Below are 16,058 nucleotides of genomic sequence, written 5' to 3'. Positions count from 1 at the left end.
AATCATGAGTAAACTGTGCTCCCAAATCCTCAGTCTCCCCACCTGCAAACGGGAGACTGTTGTATACCTTTGGGGTTAAATGTAGTAAAAAATGGAAAGCACTTCATACCACCCTGGTGGCACTGGGTGCTTGAGCAGAGCTCTGTGTGACCTCGTGGGCAGGGCCAGTCTCAGGTAAACCTCTGGGCTGTAGAGAAGGGATGGCTGTAAAGGGGATAGGTTTTTCTGATCTCTGGGCCTCCATTTGGTCAAGGTCAGGGGCCCAGTCTGGCACGGTATCCTTAGTTAGGGCCGATACAGGACACATGCAGCCATGTCTACAGACATTTGGGGTTGTCAGAGTGGGGCGGGTGCTCCTTGTATCCGTAGGATAGAGGACAGGGGTGCTATTAAACATACTGCAGTGCACAGCAAAGAATGATCCAGCCCAAAACATCACTACAGCCAAGATTGTGAAAGCCTGGCTTCATGTCCTGGAAAGGCCCTTGGCATGAAGAATCTCAGAGATGCAGATTCTTGGCCATACTTCACCACTCACAAGCACACCTTCCTGGTCACGTCACTCTCATCTCCAGCTTCTATCTTCACCTTCCATAAAATGGAAGAAAAGAGCCTTTCTCTCTCTTTCATGAATAAACATGGCATAGGGTCACTATCACTCTCCCTTACCTACCTTCCCCGAGCTGGGACTGGCTCTAGCTCCACCTGCAAAGCTGAGAAGTTCCTCCTGGGAATGATGCAGAGAGAAGACTCCAGTAGCAGAGCTGGCAGAGTTGGTATTTGTTTCGGCTCTGCTAGAGACACTAAGTGAGTGCTTGTAAATTATAAGGCACAGTTTATAAATTAAGATATAAAAATGGATATGCAGATTACTTTGGTTTCATTCCAAGATCTTCAGCAGTTGAAAAAAAAACTTAATAGACAATCAGAGAGACACAATCTGTTTCAGGAAATAGCAAGAGTTTTTGAAAATTTAAAAATCCTTGCTCAGATGTACGCTGACTCGAGCTGTGTCTTCACGACACCAACAACACATATTCATTCCTCGGGCAGCTGAAATGGTGCAGGCTGGACTGGCTTTCCTTCAAGTCTCAAACCTTAAACCATTACACATGTCAGTAGCTCAGAAATCATGCCCATCCGTGCCCCCTCGCATTCAACTACTTGTTAGTTCATTTGGTCAGTATGGACTGAGAGTCTACTATGTGTTGGGTGTTGAAAATAAAGCAATGGGCTTGGTGCCTGTAGCACAGTGGTTACGACGCCAGACACATATACCAAAGCTGGAGGGTTCAAATTCAGCCCGTACCAGCTAAAACAACAATGACAACTGCAATAAAAAATAGCTGGGCATTGTGGCAGGTGCCTGCAGTCCTGGCTACTTTGGAGGCTGAGGCAAGAGAATTGCTTAAGCCCAAGAGTTGGAGGTTGCTGTGAGCTGTGACGCCTCGGCACTCTACCGAGGGCAACATAGTAAGACTCTGTCAGGAAGGAAGGAAGGAAGGAAGGAAGGAAATAAAGCAGTGACAAAGACAAACAGGGTCTCCACCTTCATGGAGATAGACATTAAATTAAAAGAATACAAGGATAGGCTCAGCGCCTGCTGCTCAGTGGTTAGGATGCCGGCCACATACACAGGTTAAGAAAGCCTGGCTTCACATCCTGGAAAGGCCCTTGACTTGAAGAATTCCAGAGATGCAGATTCCAGGGCTGGTGGGTTCAAACCTGGCCCGGGCCTGCTAGAACAACAATGACAACTACAACAAAAAAATAGCTGGGTGTTGTGGCGGGCGCCTGTAGTCCCAGCTACTTGGGAGGCTAAGGGAAAAGAATCGCTTAAGCCCAAGAGTTTGAGGTTGCTGTGAGCTGTGATGCCACAGCACTCTACTGAGGGTGACATAGTGAGACTCTGTCTCAAAACGAACCAAAAAAAAAAGAATGCACAGATAAAAATGCGATTGCAACTTATGGTAGAGGAACTGTGCAGGAAGAGGGGAGACCTCATCTAGGTGGTGAAAGCCTGTCCTAGAACTTAGCTCAGAGCCTGGAAAGGAGAGGCAGCTGTCAGAAGGCTCAGCATGTGCAAAGATGCCGGGACCAGAAAGAGATGAGTGCATGTACAGATCTGAATGGAGGGCCGTGTGGTCAAATGCAGAGACTGAAAAGGAGGGAGGAAATGAGGGCTGAGAGGTAGGAAGGAGCTGAATTGTGCAGAAACTTACAGGCCAAGGCCAGGAGCCTGCACGTCATTCTAAATGCCAGAGGGAGCCATTGCAGGACTTTAATCGGAGAAAGAACATGATCTCATTTATACTTCAAATAGTTATTTCTGACTGCTGAGTGGAGAATGGGAAGTGGTCCCATCGAACTAGTCCCTGTGAGAGGTGCTGGCAGCCAGGACCTGACAGGTGGCTGGGGAGATGGAAAAGAGTGTATGTGGGTCCCAGGTAGATCTTAAACAGAGGGTCAACAGCACTTACTGTTAGGTTGGATTTAGGAAGAAGCTTGGAAGGAATGGCAAGAATGCCTCCAGGGCTTTATCTAGAGCCAGGGGTGGATGGAGGTGCTCTTTCTTAAGACGAGAAAGCCCAGAAGAGGAGAGGGTTTGGCTAGGAGAAAGATGTCTTGGGGATATGGAGTTTGAAATGTCCACGAGCCATCCCAGCGGATTTTGGGTTGGTACCTGGAAGCCCCATATGGATGGTAAAGGAGAGATGTGGGGTGGTCGATGGGAAATTTTCACACTGTAGGTGAAACCCTGATTCTCTCTCAGTAAGCCCTCAGTGACATATTGGTGGATTAATTGAATGAATGGGCACTATTTCAGAAATACCAACATTAGAGAGAAAACAGGTGCAATCCGCAAGGAACAACGGAAATTTCACAGAAGGATGTGAATCTAAGAATACTGCAGTTTGAGGATCTATTTTTAGACCAAAAACAATCTTCAAATCCTAAACCAAACTGTGAATCTTATAAGAATCTCAGAGACCTCATCATGCTGCTAATCCTCCTCTTCTGTTTTCCAACCAAACTCCAGCCCCAGCCCCCACCTGGTCTTCTCGTCAGAAGGAGCTGCTTTGAAACCTTTGCTAAAGTGTAACACTTCTGATTCTGATGCTTGCAGTATCAATCTCAAAGGCACTTGGTTTGAGCAGCTACAAATTGGATTCCATGGAAGGAAGGGAGAGGTCTTATCCATTTGTTCTTTTATCAAAAAGTTTGCCAATCCCTCTGAGACTGCATCGCCCCAATATGCTGTTCTCGTGGCCAGCTGCAGACGCAAGGTAGATGCTGTTTCTGGCCTCCCATCACTTGCTTTCTTCCCAGGCTCAGTGGGTGTCTCAAGTCTGAAAGCCCCTCTGAATCTTCCCCTGATTGGCCTCTGGAATTCCATTGTATTCTTGAAGGGCTCCCTGTAGGTGTCTTACCTCACTTTTGGCTTATGAAATTAGCCAAAAGGCCCTTTGAACTCTGCCCTTGGATTCTGACGACCTTCGTCCCCTCCTTCCCACCATCAAGGTAATGGACACCTGTGGAGTTTTTGTTACCCAAGATCAGCCTCTTCTCATGACAACAGGAGATGATTTTCCTTTGGGGGTGGCGGTGGGGAACACTCTCCCTCAACATTCAACATTGCTTGTTGCACTTCATGTAGAGCATCTCAGAATATGCCATTCTCCCGTCCACGGTGACTTGTCTAGAGATGGATACACCACCCAACTGGAGCAAGCCGGGCTAAGAAAACCCCATTGACAGGGCTTTTTTCTTGAAATACTGGGTAACAGTCTTTTCCACTGGCTAAGAGTTGTGTTCGTGTGAGCCCAAGAACCTGCATATTCAACCCCTCCCCACCAAGATGGCAAGAGAAGGATCCTGATGGAATTATCTGGGTCTCAAATCAAACCACCCCATTTAGCTCTTCAGTTATATGAGACAATAAATGCCCTTTTTTTGCTTAACTGGTCTGAACCTGGGTTTTGTTCTATCACAGCCAAAGAAATCCTCACTAATCCATTCAGCCATCACTCCCACCGAAGGCCATATTAGCCACTGGAAAGTGAGACGGAGATACAGACCAAGTCAAGGTCAAGTGTCCCCAGCTCCGCCTCTCCATGGGTCCCTCTCTCCCTAATTCTGTGATATCTCTTCCCTTCCCTTTATTAAAGAAATTTTTTAATTCTGTCCCCCACCTCCTTTTATGATCATCTCTTCTTTCCTGGATCAATACTATCAGAGTTCTGTCTGTTGTGTTAGTTTTCTTCAGAAACCAAGTTATGTCTGTGTTGATTTTTCTCTATTTTGTCTTGGTTTTCTATTTCATTGTGATGTTTTCTTGTTTTCATCATTGTTTCATCATCTCATTCTGAAATCCGCACTTTGTTTAAAAGTTATCAGTTAAAGTCACTTTATTTATATTACAATAGAACACCTTTCCCTACACTCCTAGTTCTAAGAGAGCATGCCCAGTCTTTTAGTTGGGTTGAGTGGATTAGAAGGACATCTGTGAGGTCACAGACAGTGGATCGGAGAGTAAAGTCAATCCCCCCAAGACAAGCTCAGTTCTCTACATAATTAGTTCTCTACATAAGTTCTCTACTTTCAAGCTTACAAGTCAACATGACAATTTTATAGGAAATCTCTTTGTTCTTCTCAGCAAGCAGACTTAGCAGAAATTCTACTTTAAAAGAACAAGTTACAAAATAAGTAGAGATTTCAATTTATAACAATGGATCTGTAAATATCCTCTAAGCTCCTCTCTTATCCATAAACCATGGTTAACCCAATGCTTTGCATTCTGAAAGGCTTTATATCCTCTCAAGATTCTTGCTCTTGAAGACTAGCCTCTGGTCTCAACTTTAATCAAGGCTAAATTAAATATATGTGGGGCTTCTAGTTTTTCTGTTCTATAGCATCTGAGTTATTCTGTGATCTCATGCTCTCTGTTCAAACCACCCCAGGCCACATCAAAATATATTTGGGGGAAAGTCTCTACCTTTAATTCCCAGGGCTGTTTATTGAACTAGGCTTCCCAGGGAAATTTGTGTTTGAACACAGCTCTCAGACTTACATGGAGCCCCATTGAGCACCAGACAATGCCCCTGAAGTCAGAAAATGGACAAAGGTTTTCACTGGTACCTACAGACCCAGCTGTGGGCCTGTCCTCTTTACTCCACCTCTAGGGAGAATTGCTTGGAAAACAGTTGTCAGAGCTTATGCTCAGAGCCTGCCCGCTGCCTCCCTGGCACTAAGAGAGGTTGGGGTTGAGGGGGAGCCTGGCCTGTGTGGTCACAGGGCTTGATTTGAATCCCAGCATCACCACTTATCTCCAAGTTCTGGTCTCCTCGTCTGCAAATGGGAGAGGACAATGCACGTCACCTTGGATCACTGGAAAGATGAAATCAGGTGGAGAAAGTACACATTCTTTTTTTTCTTTTTTTTTTTTATTAAATCATAACTGTATACATTGATATGATCATGGGGCATCATACATTCGCTTCATAGACCATTTGACACATTTTCATCACAATGGTTAACATAGCCTTCCTGGCATTATCTCAGTTACTGTGCCAAAATATTTACATTCCACATTTGCCAAGTTTCGCAAATACCCCTGTAAGATGCACCACAGGTATGATCCCACCGATCCCCCTCCCTCTACCCACCACCCCCCTCCCTCCCCTCCCTTTCCCACTTCCCCCTATTGTTAGGTTGTAACTGGGTTATAGCTTTCATGTGAGAGCCCCAAATTTGTTTCATAGTAGGGCTGAGTACACTGGGTACTTTTTCTTCCATTCTTGAGATACTTTACTAAGAAGAATATGTTCCAGCTCCATCCATGTAAACATGAAAGAGGTAAAGTCTCCATCTTTCTTTAAGGCTGCATAATATTCCATGGTGTACATATACCACAATTTATTAATCCATTCGTGGATCGATGGGCACTTGGGCTTTTTCCATGACTTAGCAATTATGAATTGGGCTGCAATAAACATTCTGGTACAAATATCTTTGTTATGTTGTGATTTTTGGTCTTCTGGGTATATGCCCAGCAGAGGAATTACAGGATTGAATGGCAGATCTATTTTTAGATCTCTGAGTGTTCTCCATATATCTTTCCAAAAGGAATGTATTAATTTGCATTCCCACCAGCAGTGCAGAAGTGTTCCCTTTTCTCCACATCCACGCCAACATCTTTGGTCTTGAGATTTTGTGATATAGGCTAGTCTCACTGGCGTTAGATGATATCTCAAAGTAGTTTTGATTTGCATTTCTCTGATGATTAAAGATGATGAGCATTTTTTCATATGTCTGAAGGCTATGCTCCTGTCTTCTTCAGAGAAGTTTCTCTTCAAAAAATCTGCATACTCATACAAAAACTTGGAAGTTAAATAACCTTATGCTGAATGATAGCTGGGTCAGAGATGAGATTAAGAAAGAAATTGCCAATTTTTTGGAACAAAACGACAATGAAGACACAAACTATCAGAACCTCTGGGACACCGCAAAGGCAGTTCTAAGAGGGAAATTTATAGCACTGCAAGCCTTCCTCAAGAGAACAGAAAGAGAGGAAGTTAACAACTTAATGGGACATCGCAAGCAACTGGAAAAGGAAGAACATCCCAACCCCAAACCCAGTAGAAGAAAAGAAATAACCAAAATTAGAGCAGAATTAAATGAAATTGAAAACAAAAGAATAATACAACAGATCAATAAATCAAAAAGCTGGTTTTTTGAAAAGGTCAACAAAATAGATAAACCTCTGGCCAACCTAATCAGAAAAAAAAGAGTAAAATCTCTAATATCATCAATCAGAAACAACAAAGACAAAATAACAACAGACTTGTCAGAAATCCAAAAAATCCTTAATGAATATTACAAGAAACTTTATTCTCAGAAATATGAAAATCTGAAGGAAATTGACTGATACTTGGAAGCACATTCTTTATTTTTTTTTCAAGTTTAGTCTGTTTTTTTCATTTCTTTTTTTATTATTAAATCATAGCTGTGTACATTAATGCAATCATGGGGCACCATACACTGGTGTTATAGACCATTTGACATATTTTCATCATACTGGTAACATAGCCTTCCTGGCATTTTTCTTAGTTATTGTGTTGAGACATTTACACTCTACATCCAGTAAGTTTCTCATGTACCCTTGTAAGATTCACCATAGGTGTGATCCCACCAATCACCCTTCCTCCGCCCATCCTTCCCCCTTCTCTCCCCTCCCTCTCCCCCTTCCCCATATTCTTAGGTTATAATTGGGTTATGGCTTTCATGTGAAAGCCATAAATTAGTTTCACAGTAGGGCTGAGTACATTGGATACTTTTTCTTCCATGCTTGAGATACTTTACTAAGAAGAATATGTTCCAGCTCCATCCATGTAAACATGAAAGAGGTAAAGTCTCCATCTTTCTTTAAGGCTGCATAATACTCCATGGTGTACATATAAGTGGTTAGCTGGTTGGTCTCTACCTGTTTATGGAGCGCCACACATCACTATGGATATGGCTGTGGGGATGGAGAGACAGAGGAATAGACAAAGACAGAGGTAGATAATTTTCCTCAGGAAGCTTCAAATGTACCAAAGAAATAAGACTCTTCTGTATAAAGAGCCTGCTAGTACCTCAGAAGTGCCTTAGTTCTTTCCCAGCGCTTCTGTCCACAGCCCCAAGAGACAGAATCTGTGCATTTCTTTGAAAGCTGGAAAGCTTAGTTTAATTGTTTAACAAATACTTCTTGGGAGGCTTCTGTGGGCCAGGCACTGTGCGTGACTCTGGGACTCCAGAGATGAACAGGGCCAGTCCTGCTCCCTTCCACTTGCCCTCCCTATGCAGCAAGTCCTGGTGGACCACTTGTGCTCTCGCACAAGCAACCCGCAGGCAGCTGGGCAGTGTCTCAAGAGCCCAGCCCCAGGGTATGATGTGGAGATCCCAGAACACTCCACACCACTGTCTTCACACCACGGCAAGATCAGACCCACCACTGCACTGAGATAATTTCCATCCCTTAAACACACCTGTGACTCCTGGTTCTTGATCATTATGATCACATTTGAGCTTAGAATTTATGTGGCTCCTGAAGACTGCCAATAGGGTAGGAGCGTGGGTGATCCAGCGTTGAAGGCAGGCCAAGCGGGCCTGTACATTGGCCTGTATGCTGACACGCAGGAGCAGTCATTTCAAGGACAGGGAAGTCATAAATCCCAAATTTCTCCTCAGCGGGCTGTCTTAGCTCCTGTCAATTGAAGACATGCCCTCTGCTACACAGATATAAAGTTCTGGAAGAGTTTCTATTTCAAGCATCCCTTTGTTGGAATATTGGCCTTCCTTGGAAAGAGAAGTAAAGTGGCCTTTCTGGATACAAGGATAGTATTTGATGTACTTAGTAGTTTTATAGTTTGCAAGGTCTTTTCATCCTTACTATGTCAGTTGCGGCTCACAAAAGCCTGAAACAGGGGTTTTTGGAGGAGGAGACAAAAGCTTGGATAGGTTAGGTGGCCTGCTGAAGACCTGGCAGCCAAGGTCAAAGTATCAAAGACTAAGTGGATGGAGTTTCCCCTCCATCACCAAGGCTGCTAAAGGGCACTGGAACGAGGGGAAAGTAGTGTCAGCACCATCCGTAAGGTTCCAGAAGGCAGAAGCCCTTCCATTCCCTCCTCCATCTAACCCCAAATTATTTGAAGACGTCTCTTTGATGTGGGAATATTACCCAAAAGCAATGTTAAATATGACCATTCTTTAAGCCCTCAGAGGACGGCGTCTCGATGTTTAGCAGAAACACATGAATTCCGAGATGAATGTGTCCAAATATCCCGGAAGGCACCAGCTGAGTTTGAAGGGAGGATTGGGGAATGGAAGCCCTCTGCAAATTCCCCCTTGATCCAAATGAGACCTGGCCTGAGATAAGAATCCCCAAGAGCTGAGAGAGTTGCTGAAGGTTGACAAGGGCAGAGAGAGGCAAAGGCATGGCCAACCTTGGAGATTGCGGATAATCTTGGAGCCTCCAAACCAGAAAGGAACAGCTAGTAAAACTGCCCCAGACACCCTGGACACCTCTCCATGTTCCAATATGGTTCCCAGGAGGTGCTCTCCAAGACAACGCTGTATCTTTTCATCTTTTATCCCCTGAGAGAAATAGTAGGATGCATCAGTAACATCTTGGTTTTAGACTCATTTGGGAAATCAGAAAGTTTACCATGAGAATAGCACTGTCTGTGATCAATTTTATGACAGTATTGCATTTTGGACAACATAATTAACAGCTGGAGTCCTCAGAAAAACCAAAGGCTTCTTAGTCCTGCTGGTATAAGGATGGGCAGGCCACTGGAAAAGGCTTCTGATGGCCACGGTATGGCCAATAATGGTGCTGTTGAGTCAGCTCAGTATTCTGTGCTTCCTCACCTGCCGTAAATGTATACTGTCCCTGGAAAATGAGGCCAGTCTTCCTTCAGGCTCTGTCTAGGCTTGGGACACTGGGCTGTCTGCAGTGGCTGTTTGGGATTTTTAGGAAAACAGAGGCTGACCTGCAGTTGAGGGTATACACAGCTTACTAGGAAGTGACACCTATAAAAGAAAAAAGGGGAGACAGGCCCACATGGGAGGTGGGGGAGCCATGAAACAGCACAGCAGCCTGGTGAAGTCTGTGCCAGCCCCCCAGGGAGCTTCCAGTCTCACATCCAGTGGGCGTGGCTGGGCCCTTGCACCCTACCTTTCTCAGTTACAGTCCTGGCGGTCCCTGAGAGAAGTGTCCTGGGTTTGCAAGGCAAGGAGGATCTGGAGGAACCAGCAACGGGAGACCCTGATGGAAGCCCATGCATCACCGCTGGGCAGCCAGTGCTTTCACCAAGAGATCTCTGAGCTGCGAGTCTCCTGGTCTGCAAAGAAGACACTGGGGCTTTAAACATGAAATGAGAGCATCTCCATGGAAGCCGTCCAGGTCTCCAGGACTTTCTGGACCCAGGAGAATATTAGCAGTGATATTTTTCCTAGAAGTTCACTGCTTAACAGGAGTTAATAACTTCCACTTATTGAATTCCATTCTTCCATAGTTCACTGGCTAATTAGATAAGCAACTGTCAAACATGTCTAATCTCTATCTATTGAGCTCTTGAATGTGGCAACTCTTGAGTGAAGAGTTGGGGTTACAGGGGTCCTTAGGGCTACACCTTGCCTCCGATACCTCAGCAACAGATACAAATAGTATTGCACACTACAAAATAGTGTGCAAATAACTAAAGAAATGGACAATCGCTATCGAAAAGAAAGACTTTGGGGCTTGATGAGGTGACAAAAACTGAGAGAACCTCAGTAGAAGCTTTTACTGAAAATCTTCAGGTATTTCTGGACCCAAGAGACTATTAGCGACAATTTTTTTCCCTTATGAATTCACCACTTCGCAGCAGTTGATAACACAGGAGACCATGACTGCACAGAGGGAGTGACTTTATACAAGGCGGACTGGCTTCTGAGACGGCAAACGCTGGGGCTGAGCCTTGGAGAATGCCCCCATTCCGGGTGCAGGAAGCAGTGAGCAAAGCTTCTGATGACTAATGATGGTGAGAATAACAAGTACCATTTTTCTAATGCCTCTCAGGTGCTGCACATTTTACGTAAGTTTATCTCGCTTGAGACTTGAAACAGCTCTTGCCTGGAAGGTATTATCCAGGCAGAGCTATTTTAACATCCCCAATATATAGATGAAGAGTCTGAGGCTCAGAGAGGTTGAGTCATTTGCCTAAGGTTGCACAGGCAGTGGCAAATTCAGTTTTTAGTCAAATGATCTGACTTGAAAGCCCATCCCCAGCCTTAGACTTCTGCTAACATGGGTGGATGTGAGGCCGATGACACCACTGGCCAGGGAAGGCACATGGCAGACTGAGGGAAGAGGAGGAGGAGGGATTCTGGGGGAGAAAAACTGAGGTCACCATTGGGTGGTCTGTGGAGCATTCCAGTGGACGTGCTCCCAAGCCCGTTGGAAATTTGAACTTGAAATGCAGACAAGAGTCTGGGGTAGAAGGGTTTGGAAAGGGATGGGAGAGATCATTGATATGGTAGGAAGTGGAGATCTGTTTATCCATTCAGAGAGAAAAATGGGTCTGTTTGGGGAAAAAAACCATGAGCATGAGACTCCAAAGGCTGTCTGATAGGACAGCAAAGTCTGTTCGCTGGGTGAGAGGGGAAGGGACAGCAGAAAGGAGAGAGTGAGGCTCTGTCAGCTGTGGAGCAGTCCTCATGTCCCCCAGTCTTTCTCTGGAAAAACTTCCCAAAGCACACATGTTCTAAACCGCTCTCTGAACAGGGATTGTGTGTGTGTGTAAGTCAGCCAAGCAGCCTTTATGTCAGGGTCCACACCTAGTGCGACAGAGACTGTACTTGGGACAGGGCCCAGGCAGAGGGACTCTGAGAACGCAAGCCTGGGAAGTTGCAGAAATCATAAGCAGGGCTCTAGATTCCATGGGCTGGAGATTTACATCAACTCTAACGTCCTCCTTGGAGCAGGGAGGCCTCAGCTGAGAGAGACCGGCTGGAGGATGGAACTTTGCTTAATGCCACCGCGTAAGCTGTGGAGGAGACCAAATCTAGTGAAGAAGCAAGCAGAGGGCAGTGTGCAGAGGGTGAAGCCTGGGGCCTGGCCCTGCCCTGAACCAGCTCTTAGGCTTTGGATAAATCAACCAAACACTTCTGGGTCTCATATCCCCAAAAAGGAGTGCCAGACCCCAAGACCCCCAACGCTTTGCAAGCTATGTTGCTCATGGGCTTTGGGGAGGTTGGGCAGGAGAGTAGAAGCAGAAAGAAAGTCTGCGCTGTCCTATATGCAAGGAGAGGAGCTCCGGGCGGCAGCCTGCAGCGCAGCCACCTTTGGGAGCGTCAGTAGCAGGACCAAGTCTCCGTTCTCCCATGCAGGAGACGAATCGTCTGTGACTCCTTTACAGGCAGGTGCTACATGTAGGGGTGTTGAGTTGTCTATGGTCCAAGTCTCTGTGCCAAAGGCGACTGAGCCAGCCCCAAGGCCTGTGCCTGGCAGAGAGGCGCACCTCGTGAGAGCAGCACATTCTGTCCTGGCGGCTGACCCGTTTCTCAGTGCCAGGTCACAGGCATCCCACTGCTCAAACTCATGGCTCTGGGGATAATTAGGTTCTGATCAAGCAGTTCTGGGAAATGACACTCCTCTCTCCATGGATGAGGGACTCCCAGGAGGCACGAGGGAGGAAATATCCTTTCCCTCACCCTGACTTTGACTGTTCCAGCTGGCTCCCCACAGTCCCCCAGCTGCCTTTGGCCAAAGAGGACATTGAGCAACATCAGATGTCGGGTGCTTGCAGGAGACAAACTGGGCGCTGCTGGGGAGACTCCCGCCACCCAATAAACCTCGGCCACATGAACTCGTCCACTGCCAGTCTGCCCTTACTCATCCTCACTCACCCCATCTGAAATGGGACCCCCATTACCCTCCATCTGTGCACCCAATATTTGTTGGGTGAATAACAAAAGAAGGACGGACCCACATTCATCCCAACATTCTCATAGTGTGACTAAGTGTCCCAGACAGCACTGGGCACCTGGAACAAGAGCTAAGAAAAAGGAGAAGCCATATGAAGAGAAGCTTGGAAGGCTGAAGTTTCTCTAGGCCAGTGTGTTGCAACCTTCTTTATCTCATGGCACACTTGAACTTGTAGTTAACCTTCCACCACACACTTACATTATGTTGATAAAAAAAAAGAGTAAAAAGAAGAATATACTTACTGTGCTTAGCTCTTCTTTTGAAAACAATTTAATTAATAATCTTTAAAAATTTTCCAGGCACACCTAAGATCCATCTTCTCAGGGCACACCAGTTGAAAATCACTGCCCTGGAGTCACTTGGATTTCAGGAATAGGCGAAGGCTGTTCCTGTGTGAAGTTCTGTTTCCATCACAAGGTAGGAGACCTCAGCCAGAAAGGATAGATTGTCAGTGACTGTCACTGCAACCCTAATCACTTCACCTCTCTGGGCTCTGTAAATGGTTGCATGAATGAGTGAATAAATGATGAATGGAAATCTCCTCACTGTAGAGATTTTCAGTGGTTCAAACTTTCAATGGAGCATGGAGGTAGAGAGAAATTATATTGCATTCAAAATTAGAGCGCCTCAAAGATGTTCTCCCAGTGCTAACCGGCTATGTTTCCATTTTTCAAACCATAGAGAAAATTTCTTTACAAGGTAAGAAACCAGATATATTTAACAGCAGCAGGGCTTAGCTTGGAAGTGAATCCATGAATCTACCTCTCTCCCTACACTTCTTTCATTCTGTCATCTCCTTGAGCACAGTCGCATCTCTGCTCTGCTCAGAGCATTGGGTCCACATTTCGTGTTGGGATGGAGGAGAGAATCCTCTTCTGAGTACAAAGATTAGAAATCTGATAGATCTTGTAATAAAATTGTTGGCCAGCTGCAATGGCTCAGGTCTGTAATCCAAGCAGTCTGGGATTCCAAGGCAGGAGGAGCATGTGAGCTCAGGAGCTCAAGACTAGCCTGAGCTAGAGCAGAACCCTATCTCTACTAAAAATAAGAAAATTAGCTAGACGTCGTGGTAGACACCTGTAGCCTCGGTTACTTAGGAGGCTGAGGCAGAAGGACAATATAAGCCTAGGAGTTTGAGGTTGCTGTGAGCTAGGCTGATACCATGGCACTCTAGCCTGGGCAACAGAATGGACTTGGTCTCACAAAAAAAAAAAAAATATATCTTGTGGGCCACCCACCTCATTCCTGCTCCGCGCAGTCCGGGTCAGTGCAACCTTCTAGTCCCGCCATGGCCCCACTCACCCGGGACCCGCAGTTCCAGAAGCTGCAGCAGTGGTAGTGCGAGTGGGTGTGAGCTCAACCTGCGCACCCTTTTCGAAGCCAACAAGGAGCGCTTCAACCATTTCAGCTTAACCCTCAACACCAGCCATGGGCATATTCTGGTGGATTACTCCAAGAACCTTGTGACGGAGGAGATGATGAAGATCCTGTGGACCTGGCCAAGTCCAGGGGTGTGGAGGCTGCCCGGGAGCGCATGTTCAATGGCGAGAAGATCAATTATACTGATGATCCGCAGTGTTACACGTGGCCCTGCGGAACCATTCAAACACACCCATTCTGGTGGATGGCAGGGATGTGATGCCAGAGGTCAACCGAATTCTGGACAAGATGAAAACTTTCTGCCAGCGTGTGTGGAGTGGTGAATGGAAGGACTACACAGGCAAGGCCATCACGGACGTCATCAACATCGGCATCGGAGGCTCCGACCTGGGGCCCCTCATGGTGACTGAAGCCCTTAAGCCATACTCCTCAGATGGTCCCCAGGTCTGGTTTGTCTCCAACATTGATGGAACCCACATTTTCAAAACCCTGGCCAACCTGAGCCCCGATTCTTCCCTATTCATCATTGCCTCCAAGACGTTTACCACGCAGGAGACCATCACGAATGCAGAAACAGCAAAGGAGTGGTTCCTCCTGACAGCCAAGGATCCCTCTGCAGTTGCAAAGCACTTTGTTGCCCTGTCCACCAACACGAACAAAGTGAAAGAGTTTGGAATCGACCCTGCAAACATGTTCGAGTTCTGGGATTGGGAAGGAGGACACTACTCCCTCTGGTAAGCCATCGGACTCTCCATTGCCCTGCATGTGGGTTTTGACAACTTCCAGCAGCTGCTCTCAGGGGCTCACTGGATGGACCAGCACTTCCACACAACACCTCTAGAGAAGAATGCCCCCGTGTTGCTGGCCCTGCTGGGCGTCTGGTACATCAACTGCTTTGGGTGTGAGACCCATGCCATGCTGCCCTATGACCAGTACCTTCACCACTTTGCTGCTTACTTCCAGCAGTGCAACATGGAGTCGAACGGGAAGTACATCACCAAGTCTGGCGTCCGTGTAGACCACCAGACGGGCCCCATTGTGTGGAGGGAGCCAGGGACTAATGGCCAGCATGCCTTCTACCAGCTCATCCACCAAGGCACCAAGATGATACCCTGTGACTTTCTCGTTCCGGTCCAGACCCAGCACCCAATACGGAAGGGTTTGCATCACAAGATCCTCCTGTCCAATTTCTTGGCCCAGGCAGAAGCCCTGATGAAGGGGAAATCTACAGATGAGGCCCAAAAGGAACTCTACGCTGCAGGAAATAATCCAGAGGACTTGGAGAAGCTGTTGCCGCACAAGGTATTTGAAGGAAATCGCCCAACCAACTCTATTGTGTTCACAAAGCTCACACCATTCATGCTTGGAGCCTTGATCGCCATGTATGAGCACAAGATCTTCGTTCAGGGCATCATCTGGGACATAAACAGCTTTGACCAGTGGGGAGTGGAGCTGGGAAAGCAGCTGGCTAAGAAGATCAAGCCTGAGCTTGATGGCAGCACTCCAGTGACCTCGCATGATTCTTCCACCAATGGGTTGATCAACTTCATCAAACAGGAGCGCGAGGCCATAATCTAACACGCTCATCTCAGCTGCAGCCCCTGTGGTGACCACCGCCTCTTGTCTCTCCTCTCCAGAGCCTGCTTTGCATGGTCCTGCCCCTCCTCCCCACCGAGCACCCTCTGCTCGAGGGCTTGGACCACTAGCCATTTGGGAAATGCCGATCTGGAATAGTCACCTCAACCCCCTCGGTGTCCATCCATTATCTCCCTGGTTTACAACTGGCTGATGTGTTTCAGTGCAGCTGATTCTTCTGACCTATGTTCATATCCTAGGTAGAAAAATAAAGATGCCACAAAAGAGAAAAAAAAAAAAAAATCTTGTGAGATTGTCAAGATTTTTATCTCTGATAACCCAATGAAAACCAGTCCTATTGCCTGACACAAAACGGACACCGTGAAAGTCACAGCCACTAGCAGCTCAAGGGGGTTAACTGGATCTGTTGCCTTTGAATGATGTCTAGGGAATGTTTAAGTTACTTGACATTGTTCAATTTAGTAACACGTTCATCTTATCTTCCAAGTGTGCCTGAATTATTTACATCTGTAAATAATTAGATTAATTATTTACTGTAAGTTTTCAATTAGATACAATGTTCTCCATAAGG

The 16,058-nt window shown here is 46.3% G+C and overlaps 1 pseudogene across 1 annotated transcript; it reads left to right on the top strand.

The window, feature by feature from the left end:
- Positions 1-13,796: 13,796 nt before the first annotated feature.
- On the top strand, positions 13,797-15,769 carry LOC128576016 (glucose-6-phosphate isomerase-like; annotated as a pseudogene). The gene has a single exon (XR_008377219.1). The product of XR_008377219.1 is annotated as a glucose-6-phosphate isomerase-like (transcript).
- The last annotated feature ends 289 nt before the right edge of the window (positions 15,770-16,058 follow it).

Source organism: Nycticebus coucang, chromosome 23 (assembly GCF_027406575.1).
Source record: "Nycticebus coucang isolate mNycCou1 chromosome 23, mNycCou1.pri, whole genome shotgun sequence".
Lineage (NCBI taxonomy): Eukaryota > Metazoa > Chordata > Mammalia > Primates > Lorisidae > Nycticebus > Nycticebus coucang.
Note: the sequence above shows the minus strand (reverse complement) of the source record. Positions and strands in the feature narration are given on the sequence as shown.